The 23,974-nt window shown below is 39.9% G+C and overlaps 2 non-coding genes across 2 annotated transcripts; both read left to right on the top strand.

Annotated features, from left to right (window-relative positions):
- The first annotated feature begins 7,976 nt into the window (after window positions 1-7,976).
- Window positions 7,977-8,050, top strand: TRNAN-AUU (transfer RNA asparagine (anticodon AUU)). The gene has a single exon. It is a non-coding gene; the product is annotated as a tRNA-Asn (tRNA).
- Window positions 8,051-23,593: 15,543 nt separating this feature from the next.
- TRNAN-AUU (transfer RNA asparagine (anticodon AUU)) lies at window positions 23,594-23,667 on the top strand. Its single transcript has one exon. It is a non-coding gene; the product is annotated as a tRNA-Asn (tRNA).
- The last annotated feature ends 307 nt before the right edge of the window (window positions 23,668-23,974 follow it).

Genomic DNA, 23,974 nt, shown 5'->3' with positions numbered 1-23,974 from the left:
TTTTATAAAAACAGCGAGGAAGCACAATTTAGCAGTGGTTTGCAGAGAAAAAAAATATGCTGGCAGAAAAATCCAATTGAGTGATTAAACAGATCTTCATTTTCTGGCTTTATTTTTATGCTAACAAATTTGTTCTCTGAAAAGTGTCCACAAAGCCAAGTCTCTGATTAACACCTTTGTAAGGATGGTTTTTCACCTATTACTAAATTAAACTTGCTTCATTGGAAAGGCAGCAAGATGCATCCTCATTTCAATGTCTACTGAAATAATACAAGTTGACACCAGGAAACATTAACGCCACTGCATCCTTGCTGCTTTCTCATGTGGAAGTCTGTTTAATGCAAAAACAAGGTGATATCTAATTATCACACAGGTAAGGAATTAAGAAAATCTTTATTTAAGGGTGAAGATGTTTCTCACAAAATCGTTGCCCCAATGCATCATTGAAATTCAAGCTGGAAAGATGATTTTAATATATCACTTGTACATTTTGTATTGCTCTTCTGGTGACAATGTAGTTTGTTTTTGTCAATTACCATTTTAATAATAGGGTAAAGAAAATTAAGTGGATTTTTGAAAGAAAACAATACTGTCAATATACTATTAAAACAAATTAAAATGGTAAAAGTTATTGTACTTTAAGTAAAAATAAAAGAGCCAAAATATCAATCCCAGTTTTGGATTACTTTAATTAACAAAAAAAAAAGCATATAGCAGAGGATAGTTTCAATCTGCCTACCTCTGGGTTATGGGCCCAGCATGCTTCCATTGCTGTACTCTGCTGCACATGTAAGTGCAAGAGATCCTGAAGCACTCACTCATCATGGGAAAGTACCAATGTGTTTCTTCGTTGGTTGATGGAAGAAACATCTTACAAAAACTCTCCAGATTATTGACTTTTTAAAGATTTTCTAGGAAACGTTTTAGATGAATGCTTATTAGCCCTTGTCAGTATATACTTTTGCAATGTGTCTCTGTGGCGCAATCAGTTAGTGTGTACGGCTATTAACCAAAAGGTTGGTGGTTCAATCCCACCCAGGTACGTAATTGACCTTGTTATCAGATTTTGGTGATCTTTAAGTAGACAAGTCAAAATTTCAAACCCCCTGTTATGGTGTAGGGTACCTGGCCTTCTCTGATGTAATCAGAGTTAGATTTGATTCAGTGATTTATAAAAACAGCTAGGAAGCACAATTTAGCAGTGGGTTGTAGAGAAAAAGAAATATGCTGGCAGAAAAATCCAATTGAGTGATTAAACAGCTCTTCATTTTCTGGCTTTATTTTTATGCTAACAAATTTGTTCTCTGAAAAGTGTCCACAAAGCAAAGTCTCTGATTACACCTTTGTAGGGACGGTTTTTCACCTATTACTAAATTAAACTTGCTTCATTGGAAAGGCAGCAAGATGCATCCTCATTTCAATGTCTACTGAAATAATACAGGTTGACACCAGGAAACATTAACGCCACTGCATCCTTGCTGCTTTCTCATGTGGAAGTCTGTTTAATGTGAAAACAAGGTGATATCTAATTAGCACACAGGTAAGGAATTAAGAAAATCTTTATTTAAGGGTGAAGATGTTTCTCACAAAATCGTTGCCCCAATGCATCATTGAAATTCAAGCTGGAAAGATGATTTTAATATATCACTTGTACATTTTGTATTGCTCTTCAGGTGACAATGTAGTTTGTTTTTGTCAATTACCATTTTAATAATAGGGTAAAGAAAATGAAGTGGATTTTTGAAAGAAAACAATACTGTCAATATACTATTAAAACAAATTAAAATGGTAAAAGTTATTGTACTTTAAGTAAAAATAAAAGAGCCAAAATATCAATCCCAGTTTTGGATTACTTTAATTAACAACAAAAAATGCATATAGCAGAGGATAGTTTCAATCTGCCTACCTCTGGGTTATGGGCCCAGCATGCTTCCATTGCTGTACTCTGCTGCACATGTAAGTGCAAGAGATCCTGAAGCACTCACTCATCATGGGAAAGTACCAATGTGTTTCTTCGTTGGTTGATAGAAGAAACATCTTACAAAAACTCTCCAGATTATTGACTTTTTTAAGTTTTTCTAGGAAACGTTTTAGATGAATGCTTATTAGCATTTGTCAGTATGTACTTTTGCAAAGTGTCTCTGTGGCGCAATCAGTTAGTGTGTACGGCTATTAACCAAAAGGTTGGTGGTTCAATCCCACCCAGGGACGTAATTGACCTTGTTATCAGATTTTGGTGATCTTTAAGTAGACAAGTCAAATTTCATACCCCCTGTTATTGTGTAGGGTACCTGGCCTTCTCAGATGTAATCAGAGTTAGATTTGATTCAGTGATTTTATAAAAAACTGCTAGGAAGCACAATTTAGCAGTGGGTTGCAGAGAAAAAAAATATGCTGGCAGAAAAATCCAATTGAGTGATTAAACAGCTCTTCATTTTCTGACTTTATTTTTATGCTAACAAATTTGTTCTCTGAAAAGTGTCCACAAAGCCAAGTCTCTGATTAACACCTTTGTAGGGATGGTTTTTCACCTATTACTAAATTAAACTTGCTTCATTGGAAAGGCAGCAAGATGCATCCTCATTTCAATGTCTACTGAAATAATACAGGTTGACACCAGGAAACATTAACGCCACTGCATCCTTGCTGCTTTCTCATGTGGAAGTCTGTTTAATGTGAAAACAAGGTGATATCTAATTAGCACACAGGTAAGGAATTAAGAAAATCTTTATTTAAGGGTGAAGATGTTTCTCACAAAATTGTTGCCCCAATGCATCATTGAAATTCAAGCTGGAAAGATGATTTTAATATATCACTTGTACATTTTGTATTGCTCTTCTGGTGACAATGTAGTTTGTTTTTGTCAATTACCATTTTAATAATAGGGTAAAGAAAATGAAGTGGATTTTTGAAAGAAAACAATACTGTCAATATACTATTAAAACAAATTAAAATGGTAAAAGTTATTGTACTTTAAGTAAAAATAAAAGAGCCAAAATATCAATCCCAGTTTTGGATTACTTTAATTAACAACAAAAAATGCATATAGCAGAGGATAGTTTCAATCTGCCTACCTCTGGGTTATGGGCCCAGCATGCTTCCATTGCTGTACTCTGCTGCACATGTAAGTGCAAGAGATCCTGAAGCACTCACTCATCATGGGAAAGTACCAATGTGTTTCTTCGTTGGTTGATAGAAGAAACATCTTACAAAAACTCTCCAGATTATTGACTTTTTTAAGTTTTTCTAGGAAACGTTTTAGATGAATGCTTATTAGCATTTGTCAGTATGTACTTTTGCAAAGTGTCTCTGTGGCGCAATCAGTTAGTGTGTACGGCTATTAACCAAAAGGTTGGTGGTTCAATCCCACCCAGGGACGTAATTGACCTTGTTATCAGATTTTGGTGATCTTTAAGTAGACAAGTCAAATTTCATACCCCCTGTTATTGTGTAGGGTACCTGGCCTTCTCAGATGTAATCAGAGTTAGATTTGATTCAGTGATTTTATAAAAAACTGCTAGGAAGCACAATTTAGCAGTGGGTTGCAGAGAAAAAAAATATGCTGGCAGAAAAATCCAATTGAGTGATTAAACAGCTCTTCATTTTCTGGCTTTATTTTTATGCTAACAAATTTGTTCTCTGAAAAGTGTCCACAAAGCCAAGTCTCTGATTAACACCTTTGTAGGGATGGTTTTTCACCTATTACTAAATTAAACTTGCTTCATTGGAAAGGCAGCAAGATGCATCCTCATTTCAATGTCTACTGAAATAATACAGGTTGACACCAGGAAACATTAACGCCACTGCATCCTTGCTGCTTTCTCATGTGGAAGTCTGTTTAATGTGAAAACAATGTGATATCTAATTAGCACACAGGTAAGGAATTAAGAAAATCTTTATTTAAGGGTGAAGATGTTTCTCACAAAATCGTTGCCCCAATGCATCATTGAAATTAAAGCTGGAAAGATGATTTTAATATATCACTTGTACATTTTGTATTGCTCTTCTGGTGACAATGTAGTTTGTTTTTGTCAATTACAATTTTAATAATAGGGTAAAGAAAATTAAGTGGATTTTTGAAAGAAAACAATACTGTCAATATACTATCAAAACAAATTAAAATGGTAAAAGTTGTTGTACTTTAAGTAAAAATAAAAGAGCCAAAATATCAATCCCAGTTTTGGATTACTTTAATTAACAAAAAAAATGCATATAGCAAAGGATAGTTTCAATCTGCCTACCTCTGGGTTATGGGCCCAGCATGCTTCCATTGCAGTACTCTGCTGCACATGTAAGTGCAAGAGATCCTGAAGCACTCACTCATCATGGGAAAGTACCAATGTGTTTCTTCGTTGGTTGATGGAAGAAACATCTTACAAATTCTCTCCAGATTATTGACTTTTTAAAGTTTTTCTAGGAAACGTTTTAGATGAATGCTTATTAGCCTTTGTCAGTATGCACTTTCGCAAAGTGTCTCTGTGGCGCAATCAGTTAGTGTGTATGGCTATTAACTAAAAGGTTGGTGGTTCAATCCCACCCAGGGATGTAATTGATCTTGTTATCAGATTTTGGTGATCTTTAAGTAGACAAGTCAAAATTTCAAACCCCCTCTTATGGTGTAGGGTACCTGGCCTTCTCTGATGTAATCAGAGTTAGATTTGATTCATTGATTTTATAAAAACAGCGAGGAAGCACAATTTAGCAGTGGTTTGCAGAGAAAAAAAATATGCTGGCAGAAAAATCCAATTGAGTGATTAAACAGCTCTTCATTTTCTGGCTTTATTTTTATGCTAACAAATTTGTTCTCTGAAAAGTGTCCACAAAGCCAAGTCTCTGATTAACACCTTTGTAAGGATGGTTTTTCACCTATTACTAAATTAAACTTGCTTCATTGGAAAGGCAGCAAGATGCATCCTCATTTCAATGTCTACTGAAATAATACAAGTTGACACCAGGAAACATTAACGCCACTGCATCCTTGCTGCTTTCTCATGTGGAAGTCTGTTTAATGCAAAAACAAGGTGATATCTAATTATCACACAGGTAAGATATTAAGAAAATCTTTATTTAAGGGTGAAGATGTTTCTCACAAAATCGTTGCCCCCAATGCATCATTGAAATTCAAGCTGGAAAGATGATTTTAATATATCACTTGTACATTTTGCATTGCTCTTCTGGTGACAATGTAGTTTGTTTTTGTCAATTACCATTTTAATAATAGGGTAAAGAAAATTAAGTGGATTTTTGAAAGAAAACAATACTGTCAATATACTATTAAAACAAATTAAAATGGTAAAAGTTATTGTACTTTAAGTAAAAATAAAAGAGCCAAAATATCAATCCCAGTTTTGGATTACTTTAATTAACAAAAAAAAAGCATATAGCAGAGGATAGTTTCAATCTGCCTACCTCTGGGTTATGGGCCCAGCATGCTTCCATTGCTGTACTCTGCTGCACATGTAAGTGCAAGAGATCCTGAAGCACTCACTCATCATGGGAAAGTACCAATGTGTTTCTTCGTTGGTTGATAGAAGAAACATCTTACAAAAACTCTCCAGATTATTGACTTTTTTAAGTTTTTCTAGGAATCGTTTTAGATGAATGCTTATTAGCATTTGTCAGTATGGACTTTTGCAAAGTGTCTCTGTGGCGCAATCAGTTAGTGTGTACGGCTATTAACCAAAAGGTTAGTGGTTCAATCCCACCCAGGGACGTAATTGACCTTGTTATCAGATTTTGGTGATCTTTAAGTAGACAAGTCAAATTTCATACCCCCTGTTATTGTGTAGGGTACCTGGCCTTCTCTGATGTAATCAGAGTTAGATTTGATTCAGTGATTTTATAAAAAAAGCTAGGAAGCACAATTTAGCAGTGGGTTGCAGAGAAAAAAAATATGCTGGCAGAAAAATCCAATTGAGTGATTAAACAGCTCTTTATTTTCTGGCTTTATTTTTATGCTAACAAATTTGTTCTCTGAAAAGTGTCCACAAAGCCAAGTCTCTGATTAACACCTTTGTAAGGATGGTTTTTCACCTATTACTAAATTAAACTTGCTTCATTGGAAAGGCAGCAAGATGCATCCTCATTTCAATGTCTACTGAAATAATACAGGTTGACACCAGGAAACATTAACGCCACTGCATCCTTGCTGCTTTCTCATGTGGAAGTCTGTTTCATGTGAAAACAAGGTGATATCTAATTAGCACACAGGTAAGGAATTAAGAATATCTTTATTTAAGGGTGAAGATGTTTCTCACAAAATCGTTGCCCCAATGCATCATTGAAATTCAAGCTGGAAAGATGATTTTAATATATCACTTGTACATTTTGTATTGCTCTTCTGGTGACAATGTAGTTTGTTTTTGTCAATTACCATTTTAATAATAGGGTAAAGAAAATGAAGTGGATTTTTGAAAGAAAACAATACTGTCAATATACTATTAAAACAAATTAAAATGGTAAAAGTTATTGTACTTTAAGTAAAAATAAAAGAGCCAAAATATCAATCCCAGTTTTGGAATACTTTAATTAACAAACAAAAAAATGCATATAGCAGAGGATAGTTTCAATCTGCCTACCTCTGGGTTATGGGCCCAGCATGCTTCCATTGCTGTACTCTGCTGCACATGTAAGTGCAAGAGATCCTGAAGCACTCACTCATCATGGGAAAGTACCAATGTGTTTCTTCGTTGGTTGATAGAAGAAACATCTTACAAAAACTCTCCAGATTATTGACTTTATTAAGTTTTTCTAGGAAACGTTTTAGATGAATGCTTATTAGCCTTTGTCAGTATGTACTTTTGCAAAGTGTCTCTGTGGCGCAATCAGTTAGTGTGTACGGCTATTAACCAAAAGGTTGGTGGTTCAATCCCACCCAGGGACGTAATTGACCTTGTTATCAGATTTTGGTGATATTTAAGTAGACAAGTCAAAATTTCAAACCCCCTCTTATTGTGTAGGGTACCTGGCCTTCTCTGATGTAATCAGAGTTAGATTTGATTCAGTGATTTTATAAAAACATCTAGGAAGCACAATTTAGCAGTGGGTTGCAGAGAAAAAGAAATATGCTTGCAAAAAAATCAAATTGCTTGATTTAACAGCTCTTAATTTTCTTGCTTTGTTTTTATGCTAACAAATTTGTTCTCTGAAAAGTGTCCACAAAGCCAAGTCTCTGATTAACACCTTTGTAGGGATGGTTTTTCACCTATTACTAAATTAAACTTGCTTCATTGGAAAGGCAGCAAGATGCATCCTCATTTCAATGTCTACTGAAATAATACAGGTTGACACCAGGAAACATTAACGCCACTGCATCCTTGCTGCTTTCTCATGTGGAAGTCTGTTTAATGTGAAAACAAGGTGATATCTAATTAGCACACAGGTAAGGAATTACGAAAATCTTTATTTAAGGGTGAAGATGTTTCTCACAAAATTGTTGCCCCAATGCATCATTGAAATTCAAGCTGGAAAGATGATTTTAATATATCACTTGTACATTTTGTATTGCTCTTCTGGTGACAATGTAGTTTTTTTTGTCAATTACCATTTTAATAACAGGGTAAAGAAAATTAAGTGGATTTTTGAAAGAAAACTATACTGTCAATATACTATTAAAACAAATTAAAATGGTAAAAGTTATTGTACTTTAAGTAAAAATAAAAGAGCAAAAATATCAATCCCAGTTTTGATTACTTAAATTAACAAAAAAAATGCATATAGCAAAGGATAGTTTCAATCTGCCTACCTCTGGGTTATGGGTCCAGCATGCTTCCATTGCAGTACTCTGCTGCACATGTAAGTGCAAGAGATCCTGAAGCACTCACTCATCATGGGAAAGTACCAATGTGTTTATTCGTTGGTTGATGGAAGAAACATCTTACAAAAACTCTCCAGATTATTGATTTTTTTATGTTTTTTTAGGAAACGTTCTAGATGTATGCTTATTAGCCTTTGTCAGTAGGCACTTTTTGCAAAGTGTCTCTGTGGCGCAATCGGTTAGTGTGTTCGGCTATTAACCGAAAGGTTGGTGGTTCAATCCCACCCAGGGACGTAATTAAACTTGTGATCAGATTTTGGTGATATTTAAGTAGACAAGTCAAAATTTCAAACCCCCTCTTATGGTGTAGGGTACATGGCCTTCTCTGATGTAATCAGAGTTAGATTTGATTCAGTGATTTTATAAAAAAACAGCTAGGAAGCACAATTTAGCAGTGGGTTGCAGAGAAAAAAAATATGCTGGCAGAAAAATCCAATTGAGTGATTAAACAGCTCTTCATTTTCTGGCTTTATTTTTATGCTAACAAATTTGTTCTCTGAAAAGTGTCCACAAAGCCAAGTCTCTGATTAACACCTTTGTAAGGATGGTTTTTCACCTATTACTAAATTAAACTTGCTTCATTGGAAAGGCAGCAAGATGCATCCTCATTTCAATGTCTACTGAAATAATACAAGTTGACACCAGGAAACATTAACACCACTGCTTCCTTGCTGCTTTCTCATGTGGAAGTCTGTTTAATGTGAAAACAAGGTGATATCTAATTAGCACACAGGTAAGGAATTAAGAAAATCTTTATTTAAGGGTGAAGATGTTTCTCACAAATTTGTTGACCCAATGCATCATTGAAATTCAAGCTGGAAAGATGATTTTAATATATCACTTGTACATTTTGTATTGCTCTTCTGGTGACAATGTAGTTTGTTTTTGTCAATTACCATTTTAATAATAGGGTAAAGAAAATGAAGTGGATTTTTGAAAGAAAACAATACTGTCAATATACTATTAAAACAAATTAAAATGGTAAAAGTTATTGTACTTTAAGTAAAAATAAAAGAGCCAAAATATCAATCCCAGTTTTGGATTACTTTAATTAACAAAAAAAAATGCATATAGCAGAGGATAGTTTCAATCTGCCTACCTCTGGGTTATGGGCCCAGCATGCTTCCATTGCTGTACTCTGCTGCACATGTAAGTGCAAGAGATCCTGAAGCACTCACTCATCATGGGAAAGTACCAATGTGTTTCTTCGTTGGTTGATAGAAGAAACATTTTACAAAAACGCTCCAGATTATTGACTTTTTTAAGTTTTTCTAGGAAACGTTTTAGATGAATGCTTATTAGCATTTGTCAGTATGTACTTTTGCAAAGTGTATCTGTGGCGCAATCAGTTAGTGTGTACGGCTATTAACCAAAAGGTTGGTGGTTCAATCCCACCCAGGGAAGTAATTGACCTTGTTATCAGATTTTGGTGATCTTTAAGTAGACAAGTCAAATTTCATACCCCCTGTTATGGTGTAGGGTACCTGGCCTTCTCTGATGTAATCAGAGTTAGATTTGATTCAGTGATTTTATAAAAACATCTAGGAAGCACAATTTAGCAGTGGGTTGCAGAGAAAAAGAAATATGCTGGCAAAAAAATCAAATTGCGTGATTAAACAGCTCTTCATTTTCTGGCTTTATTTTTATGCTAACAAATTTGTTCTCTGAAAAGTGTCCACAAAGCCAAGTCTCTGATTAACACCTTTGTAGGGATGGTTTTTCACCTATTACTAAATTAAACTTGCTTCATTGGAAAGGCAGCAAGATGTATCCTCATTTCAATGTCTACTGAAATAATACAGGTTGACACCAGGAAACATTAACGCCACTGCATCCTTGCTGCTTTCTCATGTGGAAGTCTGTTTAATGTGAAAACAAGGTGATATCTAATTAGCACACAGGTAAGGAATTAAGAAAATCTTTATTTAAGGGTGAAGATGTTTCTCACAAAATCGTTGCCCCAATGCATCATTGAAATTCAAGCTGGAAAGATGATTTTAATATATCACTTGTACATTTTGTATTGCTCTTCTGGTGACAATGTAGTTTGTTTTTGTCAATTACCATTTTAATAATAGGGTAAAGAAAATGAAGTGGATTTAGTATACTGTCAATATACTATTAAAACAAATTAAAATGGTAAAAGTTATTGTACTTTAAGTAAAAATAAAAGAGACAAAATATCAATCCCAGTTTTGGATTACTTTAATTAACAAAAAAAAATGCATATAGCAGAGGATAGTTTCAATCTGCCTACCTCTGGGTTATGGGCCCAGCATGCTTCCATTGCAGTACTCTGCTGCACATGTAAGTGCAAGAGATCCTGAAGCACTCACTCATTATGGGAAAGTACCAATGTGTTTCTTCGTTGGTTGATGGAAGAAACATCTTACAAAAACTCTCCAGATTATTGACTTTTTAAAGTTTTTCTAGGAAACGTTTTAGATGAATGCTTATTAGCCTTTGTCAGTATAGACTTTTGCAAAGTGTCTCTGTGGCGCAATCAGTTAGTATGTACGGCTATTAACCATAAGGTTGGTGGTTCAATCCCACCCAGGAACCTAATTTCCCTTGTTATCAGATTTTGGTGATCTTTAAGTAGACAAGTCAAAATTTCAAACCCCCTGTTACGGTGTAGAGTACCTGGCCTTCTCTGATGTAATCAGAGTTAGATTTGATTCAGTGATTTTATGAAAACAGCTAGGAAGCACAATTTAGCAGTGGGTTACAGAGAAAAAAAATATGCTGGCAGAAAAATCCAATTGAGTGATTAAACAGCTCTTCATTTTCTAGCTTTATTTTTATGCTAACAAATTTGTTCTCTGAAAAGTGTCCACAAAGCCAAGTCTCTGAATAACACCTTTGTAAGGATGGTTTTTCACCTATTACTAAATTAAACTTGCTTCATTGGAAAGGCAGCAAGATGCATCCTTATTTCAATGTCTACTGAAATAATACAAGTTGACACCAGGAAACATTAACGCCACTGCATCCTTGCTGCTTTCTCATGTGGAAGTCTGTTTAATATGAAAACAAGGTGATATCTAATTAGCACACAGGTAAGGAATTAAGAAAATCTTTATTTAAGGGTGAAGATGTTTCTCACAAAATCGTTGCCCCAATGCATCATTGAAATTCAAGCTGGAAATATGATTTTAATATATCACTTGTACATTTTGTATTGCTCTTCTGGTGACAATGTAGTTTGTTTTTGTCAATTACCATTTTAATAATAGGGTAAAGAAAATGAAGTGGATTTTTGAAAGAAAACAATACTGTCAATATACTATTAAAACAAATTAAAATGGTAAAAGTTGTTGTACGTTAAGTAAAAATAAAAGAGCCAAAATATCAATCCCAGTTTTGGATTACTTTAATTAACAAAAAAAAAATGCATAGAGCAGAAGATAGTTTCAATCTGCCTACCTCTGGGTTATGGGCCCAGCATGCTTCCATTGCTGTACTCTGCTGCACATGTAAGTGCAAGAGATCCTGAAGCACTCACTCATCATGGGAAAGTACCAATGTGTTTCTTCGTTGGTTGATGGAAGAAACATCTTACAAAGACTCTCCAGATTATTGACTTTTTAAAGTTTTTCTAGGAAACGTTTTAGATGAATGCTTATTAGCCTTTGTCAGTATGTACTTTTGCAAAGTGTCTCTGTGGCGCAATCAGTTAGTATGTACGGCTATTAACCAAAAGGTTGGTGGTTCAATCCCACCCAGAGACCTAATTGACCTTGTTATCAGATTTTGGTGATCTTTAAGTAGACAAGTCAAAATTTCAAACCCCCTGTTATGGTGTAGGGTACCTGGCCTTCTCTGATGTAATCAGAGTTAGATTTGATTCAGTGATTTTATAAAAACAGCTAGGAAGCACAATTTAGCAGTGGTTTGCAGAGAAAAAAAATATGCTGGCAGAAAAATCCAATTGAGTGATTAAACAGCTCTTAATTTTCTTGCTTTGTTTTTATGCTCCTCCCCACACACGGTTATTATAATAAGGCCACCCCCCTACCCCCTTCCCTCCCTGCTGTGTGTCCAGCCACCCCCCCCCCTCACCTGCTGTGTGTCCGGCCTACCCCCCCCTCACCTGCTGTGTGTCCAGCCCCCCCCCTCACCTGCTGTGTGTCCAGCCCCCCCCCCCCCTCACCTGCTGTGTGTCCGGCCTACCCCCCCCCTCCCTGCTGTGTGTCCAGCCACCCCCCCCCCTCACCTGCTGTGTGTCTGGCCTACCCCCCCCTCCCTGCTGTGTGTCCACCCCCCACCCCCCCCTCCCTGCTGTGTGTCCGGCCTACCCCCCCTCCCTGCTGTTTGTCCGGCCTACCCCCCCCCCTCCCTGCTGTGTGTCCAGACCCCCCCCCTCACCTGCTGTGTGTCCAGCCACCCCCCCCACCTGCTGTGTGTCCGGCCTACCCCCCCCCTCCTTGCTGTTTGTCCGGCCACCCTCCCCTCCCCTGCTGTGTGTCCGGCGGCCTACCCCCCCCCTCCCTGCTGTGTGTCCGGCGGCCTACCCCCCCCCCTCCCTGCTGTGTGTCCGGCCTACCCCCCCTCACCTGCTGTGTGTCCAGCCCCCCCCTCCTCCCCTGCTGTGTGTCCAGCCCCCCCCCTCCTCCCCTGCTGTGTGTCCGGCCTACCCCCCCCTCCCTGCTGTTTGTCCGGCCACCCTCCCCTTCCCTGCTGTGTGTCCGGCCACCCTCCCCTTCCCTGCTGTGTGTCCGGCCACCCTCCCCTTCCCTGCTGTGTGTCCGGCCACCCTCCCCTCCCCTGCTGTGTGTCCGGCCACCCTCCCCTCCCCTGCTGTGTGTCCGGCCTACCCCCCCCCCTCACCTGCTGCGTGTCCAGCCCCCCCCTCACCTGCTGTGTGTCCAGCCCCCCCCCCTCACCTGCTGTGTGTCCAGCCCCCCCCCCTCACCTGCTGTGTGTCCAGCCCCCCCCTCACCTGCTGTGTGTCCAGCCCCCCCCCCCCTCACCTGCTGTGTGTCCAGCCCCCCCCCCCCCTCACCTGCTGTGTGTCCAGCCCCCCCCCTCACCTGCTGTGTGTCCAGCCCCCCCCCCTCACCTGCTGTGTGTCCAGCCCCCCCCCCCCCTCACCTGCTGTGTGTCCAGCCCCCCCCCCCTCACCTGCTGTGTGTCCAGCCCCCCCCCCTCACCTGCTGTGTGTCCAGCCCCCCCTCACCTGCTGTGTGTCCAGCCACCCCCCCTCCCCTGTTTGTGTCCGGCCTACCCCCCCCCTCCCTGCTGTTTGTCCGGCCTACCCCCCCCCCTCCCTGCTGTTTGTCCGACCACCCTCCCCTCCCCTGCAGTGTGTCCTGCCTACCCCCCCTCCCTGCTGTGTGTCCAGCCACCCCCCCCTCACCTGCTGTGTGTCCGGCCTACCCTCCCCCCCCCCTCCCCTCTCCTGCTGTTTGTCTGGCCACCATCCCCTCCCCTCCCCTGCTGTGTGTTCGGCAACTCCCCCCTCTTCCTGCTGTGTTCGGCCACCCCCTCCCCTCCCTGCCGTGTGTCCGGTCACCCCCCCCTCTCTGCTGTGTGTCCAGCCACCCCCCCCTCTCTGCTGTGTGTCCGGCCACCCCCCCCAGACACGCAGCGCCCGACACACACAGACATGCAACGCCTGACACGCATACGCATATGCAGCGCCTGACACACACGCACACACACAGCACCTGACACACACACACACACACACACCACCTGACACACACACACACAGCACCTGACACTCACACGGACCTGACACACGCGCACACACTCACACGCAGCACCTGACACACGCACACACAGACGCAGCACCTGACACTCACACGGACCTGACACACACGCACACACTCACACGCGGCGCCTGACGCACATAGACACGCGGCGCCTGACGCACACGCGGCGCCTGACGCACACGCGGCGCCTGACGCACACGCGGCGCCTGACAGACACGCGGCGCCTGACAGACACGCGGCGCCTGACACACACGCACAGGCAGCGCCTGGCACACACGCACAGGCAGCGCCTGACACACACGCAGCGCCTGACACACACAGACACGCAGCGCCTGACACACACAGACACGCAGCGCCTGACACACACAGACACGCAGCGCCTGACACACACAGACACGCAGCGCCTGACGCACAGGCAGCGCCTGACACACACGCACACGCACAGGCAGCGCCTGACACACGCAGCGCCTGACACACGCAGCGCCAGACACACACACGCACCTGACACATGCTCCTGACACACGCAGCACCAATTGAGTGATTAAACAGCTCTTTATTTTCTGGCTTTATTTTTATGCTAACAAATTTGTTCTCTGAAAAGTGTCCACAAAGCCAAGTCTCTGATTAACACCTTTGTAGGGATGGTTTTTCACCTATTACTAAATTAAACTTGCTTCATTGGAAAGGCAGCAAGATGCATCCTCATTTCAATGTCTACTGAAATAATACAGGTTGACACCAGGAAACATTAACGCCACTGCATCCTTGCTGCTTTCTCATGTGGAAGTCTGTTTAATGTGAAAACAAGGTGATATCTAATTAGCACACAGGTAAGGAATTAAGAAAATCTTTATTTAAGGGTGAAGATGTTTCTCACAAAATCGTTGCCCCAAGGCATCATTGAAATTCAAGCTGGAAAGATGATTTTAATATATCACTTGTACATTTTGTATTGCTCTTCTGGTGACAATGTAGTTTGTTTTTGTCAATTACAATTTTAATAATAGGGTAAAGAAAATTAAGTGGATTTTTGAAAGAAAACAATACTGTCAATATACTATCAAAACAAATTAAAATGGTAAAAGTTATTGTACTTTAAGTAAAAATAAAAGAGCCAAAATATCAATCCCAGTTTTGGATTACTTTAATTAACAAAAAAAATGCATATAGCAAAGGATAGTTTCAATCTGCCTACCTCTGGGTTATGGGCCCAGCATGCTTCCATTGCAGTACTCTGCTGCACATGTAAGTGCAAGAGATCCTGAAGCACTCACTCATCATGGGAAAGTACCAATGTGTTTCTTCGTTGGTTGATGGAAGAAACATCTTACAAAAACTCTCCAGATTATTGACTTTTTAAAGTTTTTCTAGGAAACGTTTTAGATGAATGCTTATTAGCCTTTGTCAGTATGCACTTTCGCAAAGTGTCTCTGTGGCGCAATCAGTTAGTGTGTACGGCTATTAACTAAAAGGTTGGTGGTTCAATCCCACCCAGGGATGTAATTGATCTTGTTATCAGATTTTGGTGATCTTTAAGTAGACAAGTCAAAATTTCAAACCCCCTCTTATGGTGTAGGGTACCTGGCCTTCTCTGATGTAATCAGAGTTAGATTTGATTCATTGATTTTATAAAAACAGCGAGGAAGCACAATTTAGCAGTGGTTTGCAGAGAAAAAAAATATGCTGGCAGAAAAATCCAATTGAGTGATTAAACAGCTCTTCATTTTCTGGCTTTATTTTTATGCTAACAAATTTGTTCTCTGAAAAGTGTCCACAAAGCCAAGTCTCTGATTAACACCTTTGTAAGGATGGTTTTTCACCTATTACTAAATTAAACTTGCTTCATTGGAAAGGCAGCAAGATGCATCCTCATTTCAATGTCTACTGAAATAATACAAGTTGACACCAGGAAACATTAACGCCACTGCATCCTTGCTGCTTTCTCATGTGGAAGTCTGTTTAATGCAAAAACAAGGTGATATCTAATTATCACACAGGTAAGGAATTAAGAAAATCTTTATTTAAGGGTGAAGATGTTTCTCACAAAATCGTTGCCCCAATGCATCATTGAAATTCAAGCTGGAAAGATGATTTTAATATATCACTTGTACATTTTGTATTGCTCTTCTGGTGACAATGTAGTTTGTTTTTGTCAATTACCATTTTAATAATAGGGTAAAGAAAATTAAGTGGATTTTTGAAAGAAAACAATACTGTCAATATACTATTAAAACAAATTAAAATGGTAAAAGTTATTGTACTTTAAGTAAAAATAAAAGAGCCAAAATATCAATCCCAGTTTTGGATTACTTTAATTAACAAAAAAAAAGCATATAGCAGAGGATAGTTTCAATCTGCCTACCTCTGGGTTATGGGCCCAGCATGCTTCCATTGCTGTACTCTGCTGCACATGTAAGTGCAAGAGATCCTGAAGCACTCACTCATCATGGGAAAGTACCAATGTGTTTCTTCGTTGGTTGATGGAAGAAACATCTTACAAAAACTCTCCAGATTATTGACTTTTTAAAGTTTTTCTAGGAAACGTTTTAGATGAATGCTTATTAGCCCTTGTCAGTATATACTTTTGCAATGTGTCTCTGTGGCGCAATCAGTTAGTGTGTACGGCTATTAACCAAAAGGCTGGTGGTTCAATCCCACCCAGGTACGTAATTGATCTTGTTATCAGATTTTGGTGATCTTTAAGTAGACAAATCAAAATTTCAAACCCCCTGTTATGGTGTAGGGTACCTGGCCTTCTCTGATGTAATCAGAGTTAGATTTGATTCAGTGATTTATAAAAACAGCTAGGAAGCACAATTTAGCAGTGGGTTGTAGAGAAAAAGAAATATGCTGGCAGAAAAATCCAATTGAGTGATTAAACAGCTCTAATGTTTCTTGACACCAGGAAACATTAACGCCACTGCATCCTTGCTGCTTTCTCATGTGGAAGTCTGTTTAATGTGAAAACAAGGTGATATCTAATTAGCACACAGGTAAGGAATTAAGAAAATCTTTATTTAAGGGTGAAGATGTTTCTCACAAAATCGTTGCCCCAATGCATCATTGAAATTCAAGCTGGAAAGATGATTTTAATATATCACTTGTGTCCAGCCCCCCCCTCACCTGCTGTGTGTCCAGCCCCCCCCCCCCCCTCACCTGCTGTGTGTCCAGCCCCCCCCCCCTCACCTGCTGTGTGTCCAGCCCCCCCCCCCTCACTTGCTGTGTGTCCAGCCCCCCCCTCACCTGCTGTGTGTCCAGCCCCCCCCCCTCACCTGCTGTGTGTCCAGCCCCCCCCCTCACCTGCTGTGTGTCCAGCCCCCCCCCCTCACCTGCTGTGTGTCCAGCCCCCCCCCTCACCTGCTGTGTGTCCAGCCCCCCCCCCTCACCTGCTGTGTGTCCAGCCCCCCCCCCTCACCTGCTGTGTGTCCAGCCCCCCCCCTCACCTGCTGTGTGTCCAGCCACCCCCCCTCCCCTGTTTGTGTCCGGCCTACCCCCCCCCCTCCCTGCTGTTTGTCCGGCCTACCCCCCCCCCTCCCTGCTGTTTGTCCGACCACCCTCCCCTCCCCTGCAGTGTGTCCTGCCTACCCCCCCCCCTCCCTGCTGTGTGTCCAGCCACACCCCCCCTCACCTGCTGTGTGTCCGGCCTACCCTCCCTCCCCTCTCCTGCTGTTTGTCTGGCCACCATCCCCTCCCCTCCCCTGCTGTGTGTTCGGCAACTCCCCCCTCTTCCTGCTGTGTTCGGCCACCCCCTCCCCTCCCTGCCGTGTGTCCGGTCACCCCCCCCTCTCTGCTGTGTGTCCAGCCACCCCCCCCTCTCTGCTGTGTGTCCGGCCACCCCCCCCAGACACGCAGCGCCCGACACACACAGACATGCAACGCCTGACACGCATACGCATATGCAGCGCCTGACACACACGCACACACACAGCACCTGACACACACACACACACACACACACAGCACCTGACACACACACACAGCACCTGACACTCACACGGACCTGACACACGCGCACACACTCACACGCAGCACCTGACACACGCACACACAGACGCAGCACCTGACACTCACACGGACCTGACACACACGCACACACTCACACGCGGCGCCTGACGCACATAGACACGCGGCGCCTGACGCACACGCGGCGCCTGACGCACACGCGGCGCCTGACGCACACGCGGCGCCTGACAGACACGCGGCGCCTGACACACACGCACAGGCAGCGCCTGGCACACACGCACAGGCAGCGCCTGACACACACGCAGCGCCTGACACACACAGACACGCAGCGCCTGACACACACAGACACGCAGCGCCTGACACACACAGACACGCAGCGCCTGACACACACAGACACGCAGCGCCTGACGCACAGGCAGCGCCTGACACACACGCACACGCACAGGCAGCGCCTGACACATGCAGCGCCTGACACACGCAGCGCCTGACACACACACGCACCTGACACATGCTCCTGACACACGCAGCACCAATTGAGTGATTAAACAGCTCTACATTTTCTGGCTTTATTTTTATGCTAACAAATTTGTTCTCTGAAAAGTGTTCACAAAGCCAAGTCTCTGATTAACACCTTTGTAGGGATGGTTTTTCACCTATTACTAAATTAAACTTGTTTCATTGGAAAGGCAGCAAGATGCATCCTCATTTCAATGTCTACTGAAATAATACAGGTTGACACCAGGAAACATTAACGCCACTGCATCCTTGCTGCTTTCTCATGTGGAAGTCTGTTTAATGTGAAAACAAGGTGATATCTAATTAGCACACAGGTAAGGAATTAAGAAAATCTTTATTTAAGGGTGAAGATGTTTCTCACAAAATCGTTGCCCCAATGCATCATTGAAATTCAAGCTGGAAAGATGATTTTAATATATCACTTGTACATTTTGTATTGCTCTTCTGGTGACAATGTAGTTTGTTTTTGTCAATTACAATTTTAATAATAGGGTAAAGAAAATTAAGTGGATTTTTGAAAGAAAACAATACTGTCAATATACTATCAAAACAAATTAAAATGGTAAAAGTTATTGTACTTTAAGTAAAAATAAAAGAGCCAAAATATCAATCCCAGTTTTGGATTACTTTAATTAACAAAAAAAATGCATATAGCAAAGGATAGTTTCAATCTGCCTACCTCTGGGTTATGGGCCCAGCATGCTTCCATTGCAGTACTCTGCTGCACATGTAAGTGCAAGAGATCCTGAAGCACTCACTCATCATGGGAAAGTACCAATGTGTTTCTTCGTTGGTTGATGGAAGAAACATCTTACAAAAACTCTCCAGATTATTGACTTTTTAAAGTTTTTCTAGGAAACGTTTTAGATGAATGCTTATTAGCCTTTGTCAGTATGCACTTTCGCAAAGTGTCTCTGTGGCGCAATCAGTTAGTGTGTACGGCTATTAATTAAAAGGTTGGTGGTTCAATCCCACCCAGGGATGTAATTGATCTTGTTATCAGATTTTGGTGATCTTTAAGTAGACAAGTCAAAATTTCAAACCCCCTCTTATGGTGTAGGGTACCTGGCCTTCTCTGATGTAATCAGAGTTAGATTTGATTCATTGATTTTATAAAAACAGCGAGGAAGCACAATTTAGCAGTGGTTTGCAGAGAAAAAAAATATGCTGGCAGAAAAATCCAATTGAGTGATTATACAGCTCTTCATTTTCTGGCTTTATTTTTATGCTAACAAATTTGTTCTCTGAAAAGTGTCCACAAAGCCAAGTCTCTGATTAACACCTTTGTAAGGATGGTTTTTCACCTATTACTAAATTAAACTTGCTTCATTGGAAAGGCAGCAAGATGCATCCTCATTTCAATGTCTACTGAAATAATACAAGTTGACACCAGGAAACATTAACGCCACTGCATCCTTGCTGCTTTCTCATGTGGAAGTCTGTTTAATGCAAAAACAAGGTGATATCTAATTATCACACAGGTAAGGAATTAAGAAAATCTTTATTTAAGGGTGAAGATGTTTCTCACAAAATCGTTGCCCCAATGCATCATTGAAATTCAAGCTGGAAAGATGATTTTAATATATCACTTGTACATTTTGTATTGCTCTTCTGGTGACAATGTAGTTTGTTTTTGTCAATTACCATTTTAATAATAGGGTAAAGAAAATTAAGTGGATTTTTGAAAGAAAACAATACTGTCAATATACTATTAAAACAAATTAAAATGGTAAAAGTTATTGTACTTTAAGTAAAAATAAAAGAGCCAAAATATCAATCCCAGTTTTGGATTACTTTAATTAACAAAAAAAAAGCATATAGCAGAGGATAGTTTCAATCTGCCTACCTCTGGGTTATGGGCCCAGCATGCTTCCATTGCTGTACTCTGCTGCACATGTAAGTGCAAGAGATCCTGAAGCACTCACTCATCATGCGAAAGTACCAATGTGTTTCTTCGTTGGTTGATGGAAGAAACATCTTACAAAAACTCTCCAGATTATTGACTTTTTAAAGTTTTTCTAGGAAACGTTTTAGATGAATGCTTATTAGCCCTTGTCAGTATATACTTTTGCAATGTGTCTCTGTGGCGCAATCAGTTAGTGTGTACGGCTATTAACCAAAAGGTTGGTGGTTCAATCCCACCCAGGTACGTAATTGACATTGTTATCAGATTTTGGTGATCTTTAAGTAGACAAGTCAAAATTTCAAACCCCCTGTTATGGTGTAGGGTACCTGGCCTTCTCTGATGTAATCAGAGTTAGATTTGATTCAGTGATTTATAAAAACAGCTAGGAAGCACAATTTAGCAGTGGGTTGTAGAGAAAAAGAAATATGCTGGCAGAAAAATCCAATTGAGTGATTAAACAGCTCTTCATTTTCTGGCTTTATTTTTATGCTAACAAATTTGTTCTCTGAAAAGTGTCCACAAAGCAAAGTCTCTGATTACACCTTTGTAGGGATGGTTTTTCACCTATTACTAAATTAAACTTGCTTCATTGGAAAGGCAGCAAGATGCATCCTCATTTCAATGTCTACTGAAATAATACAGGTTGACACCAGGAAACATTAACGCCACTGCATCCTTGCTGCTTTCTCATGTGGAAGTCTGTTTAATGTGAAAACAAGGTGATATCTAATTAGCACACAGGTAAGGAATTAAGAAAATCTTTATTTAAGGGTGAAGATGTTTCTCACAAAATCGTTGCCCCAATGCATCATTGAAATTCAAGCTGGAAAGATGATTTTAATATATCACTTGTACATTTTGTATTGCTCTTCTGGTGACAATGTAGTTTGTTTTTGTCAATTACCATTTTAATAATAGGGTAAAGAAAATGAAGTGGATTTTTGAAAGAAAACAATACTGTCAATATACTATTAAAAAAAATTAAAATGGTAAAAGTTGTTGTACTTTAAGTAAAAATAAAAGAGCCAAAATATCAATCCCAGTTTTGGATTACTTTAATTAACAAAAAAAAATGCATATAGCAGAAGATAGTTTCAATCTGCCTACCTCTGGGTTATGGGCCCAGCATGCTTCCATTGCTGTACTCTGCTGCACATGTAAGTGCAAGAGATCCTGAAGCACTCACTCATCATGGGAAAGTACCAATGTGTTTCTTCGTTGGTTGATGGAAGAAACATCTTACATAAACTCTCCAGATTATTGACTTTTTAAAGTTTTTCTAGGAAACGTTTTAGATGAATGCTTATTAGCCTTTGTCAGTATGTACTTTTGCAAAGTGTCTCTGTGGCGCAATCAGTTAGTATGTACGGCTATTAACCAAAAGGTTGGTGGTTCAATCCCACCCAGAGACCTAATTGACCTTGTTATCAGATTTTGGTGATCTTTAAGTAGACAAGTCAAAATTTCAAACCCCCTGTTATGGTGTAGGGTACCTGGCCTTCTCTGATGTAATCAGAGTTAGATTTGATTCAGTGATTTTATAAAAACAGCTAGGAAGCACAATTTAGCAGTGGTTTGCAGAGAAAAAAAATATGCTGGCAGAAAAATCCAATTGAGTGATTAAACAGCTCTTTATTTTCTGGCTTTATTTTTATGCTAACAAATTTGTTCTCTGAAAAGTGTCCACAAAGCCAAGTCTCTGATTAACACCTTTGTAAGGATGGTTTTTCACCTATTACTAAATTAAACTTGCTTCATTGGAAAGGCAGCAAGATGCATCCTCATTTCAATGTCTACTGAAATAATACAGGTTGACACCAGGAAACATTAACGCCACTGCATCCTTGCTGCTTTCTCATGTGGAAGTCTGTTTAATGTGAAAACAAGGTGATATCTAATTAGCACACAGGTAAGGAATTAAGAATATCTTTATTTAAGGGTGAAGATGTTTCTCACAAAATCGTTGCCCCAATGCATCATTGAAATTCAAGCTGGAAAGATGATTTTAATATATCACTTGTACATTTTGTATTGCTCTTCTGGTGACAATGTAGTTTGTTTTTGTCAATTACCATTTTAATAATAGGGTAAAGAAAATGAAGTGGATTTTTGAAAGAAAACAATACTGTCAATATACTATTAAAACAAATTAAAATGGTAAAAGTTATTGTACTTTAAGTAAAAATAAAAGAGCCAAAATATCAATCCCAGTTTTGGAATACTTTAATTAACAAACAAAAAAATGCATATAGCAGAGGATAGTTTCAATCTGCCTACCTCTGGGTTATGGGCCCAGCATGCTTCCATTGCTGTACTCTGCTGCACATGTAAGTGCAAGAGATCCTGAAGCACTCACTCATCATGGGAAAGTACCAATGTGTTTCTTCGTTGGTTGATAGAAGAAACATCTTACAAAAACTCTCCAGATTATTGACTTTATTAAGTTTTTCTAGGAAACGTTTTAGATGAATGCTTATTAGCCTTTGTCAGTATGTACTTTTGCAAAGTGTCTCTGTGGCGCAATCAGTTAGTGTGTACGGCTATTAACCAAAAGGTTGGTGGTTCAATCCCACCCAGGGACGTAATTGACCTTGTTATCAGATTTTGGTGATATTTAAGTAGACAAGTCAAAATTTCAAACCCCCTCTTATTGTGTAGGGTACCTGGCCTTCTCTGATGTAATCAGAGTTAGATTTGATTCAGTGATTTTATAAAAACATCTAGGAAGCACAATTTAGCAGTGGGTTGCAGAGAAAAAGAAATATGCTTGCAAAAAAATCAAATTGCTTGATTTAACAGCTCTTAATTTTCTTGCTTTGTTTTTATGCTAACAAATTTGTTCTCTGAAAAGTGTCCACAAAGCCAAGTCTCTGATTAACACCTTTGTAGGGATGGTTTTTCACCTATTACTAAATTAAACTTGCTTCATTGGAAAGGCAGCAAGATGCATCCTCATTTCAATGTCTACTGAAATAATACAGGTTGACACCAGGAAACATTAACGCCACTGCATCCTTGCTGCTTTCTCATGTGGAAGTCTGTTTAATGTGAAAACAAGGTGATATCTAATTAGCACACAGGTAAGGAATTACGAAAATCTTTATTTAAGGGTGAAGATGTTTCTCACAAAATTGTTGCCCCAATGCATCATTGAAATTCAAGCTGGAAAGATGATTTTAATATATCACTTGTACATTTTGTATTGCTCTTCTGGTGACAATGTAGTTTTTTTTGTCAATTACCATTTTAATAACAGGGTAAAGAAAATTAAGTGGATTTTTGAAAGAAAACTATACTGTCAATATACTATTAAAACAAATTAAAATGGTAAAAGTTATTGTACTTTAAGTAAAAATAAAAGAGCAAAAATATCAATCCCAGTTTTGATTACTTAAATTAACAAAAAAAATGCATATAGCAAAGGATAGTTTCAATCTGCCTACCTCTGGGTTATGGGTCCAGCATGCTTCCATTGCAGTACTCTGCTGCACATGTAAGTGCAAGAGATCCTGAAGCACTCACTCATCATGGGAAAGTACCAATGTGTTTATTCGTTGGTTGATGGAAGAAACATCTTACAAAAACTCTCCAGATTATTGATTTTTTTATGTTTTTTTAGGAAACGTTCTAGATGTATGCTTATTAGCCTTTGTCAGTAGGCACTTTTTGCAAAGTGTCTCTGTGGCGCAATCGGTTAGTGTGTTCGGCTATTAACCGAAAGGTTGGTGGTTCAATCCCACCCAGGGACGTAATTAAACTTGTGATCAGATTTTGGTGATATTTAAGTAGACAAGTCAAAATTTCAAACCCCCTCTTATGGTGTAGGGTACATGGCCTTCTCTGATGTAATCAGAGTTAGATTTGATTCAGTGATTTTATAAAAAAACAGCTAGGAAGCACAATTTAGCAGTGGGTTGCAGAGAAAAAAAATATGCTGGCAGAAAAATCCAATCGAGTGATTAAACAGCTCTTCATTTTCTGGCTTTATTTTTATGCTAACAAATTTGTTCTCTGAAAAGTGTCCACAAAGCCAAGTCTCTGATTAACACCTTTGTA

This window comes from Pseudophryne corroboree, unplaced genomic scaffold, assembly GCF_028390025.1.
Source record: "Pseudophryne corroboree isolate aPseCor3 unplaced genomic scaffold, aPseCor3.hap2 scaffold_814, whole genome shotgun sequence".
Lineage (NCBI taxonomy): Eukaryota > Metazoa > Chordata > Amphibia > Anura > Myobatrachidae > Pseudophryne > Pseudophryne corroboree.
This window is presented reverse-complemented; position numbering and strand designations above follow the sequence as displayed.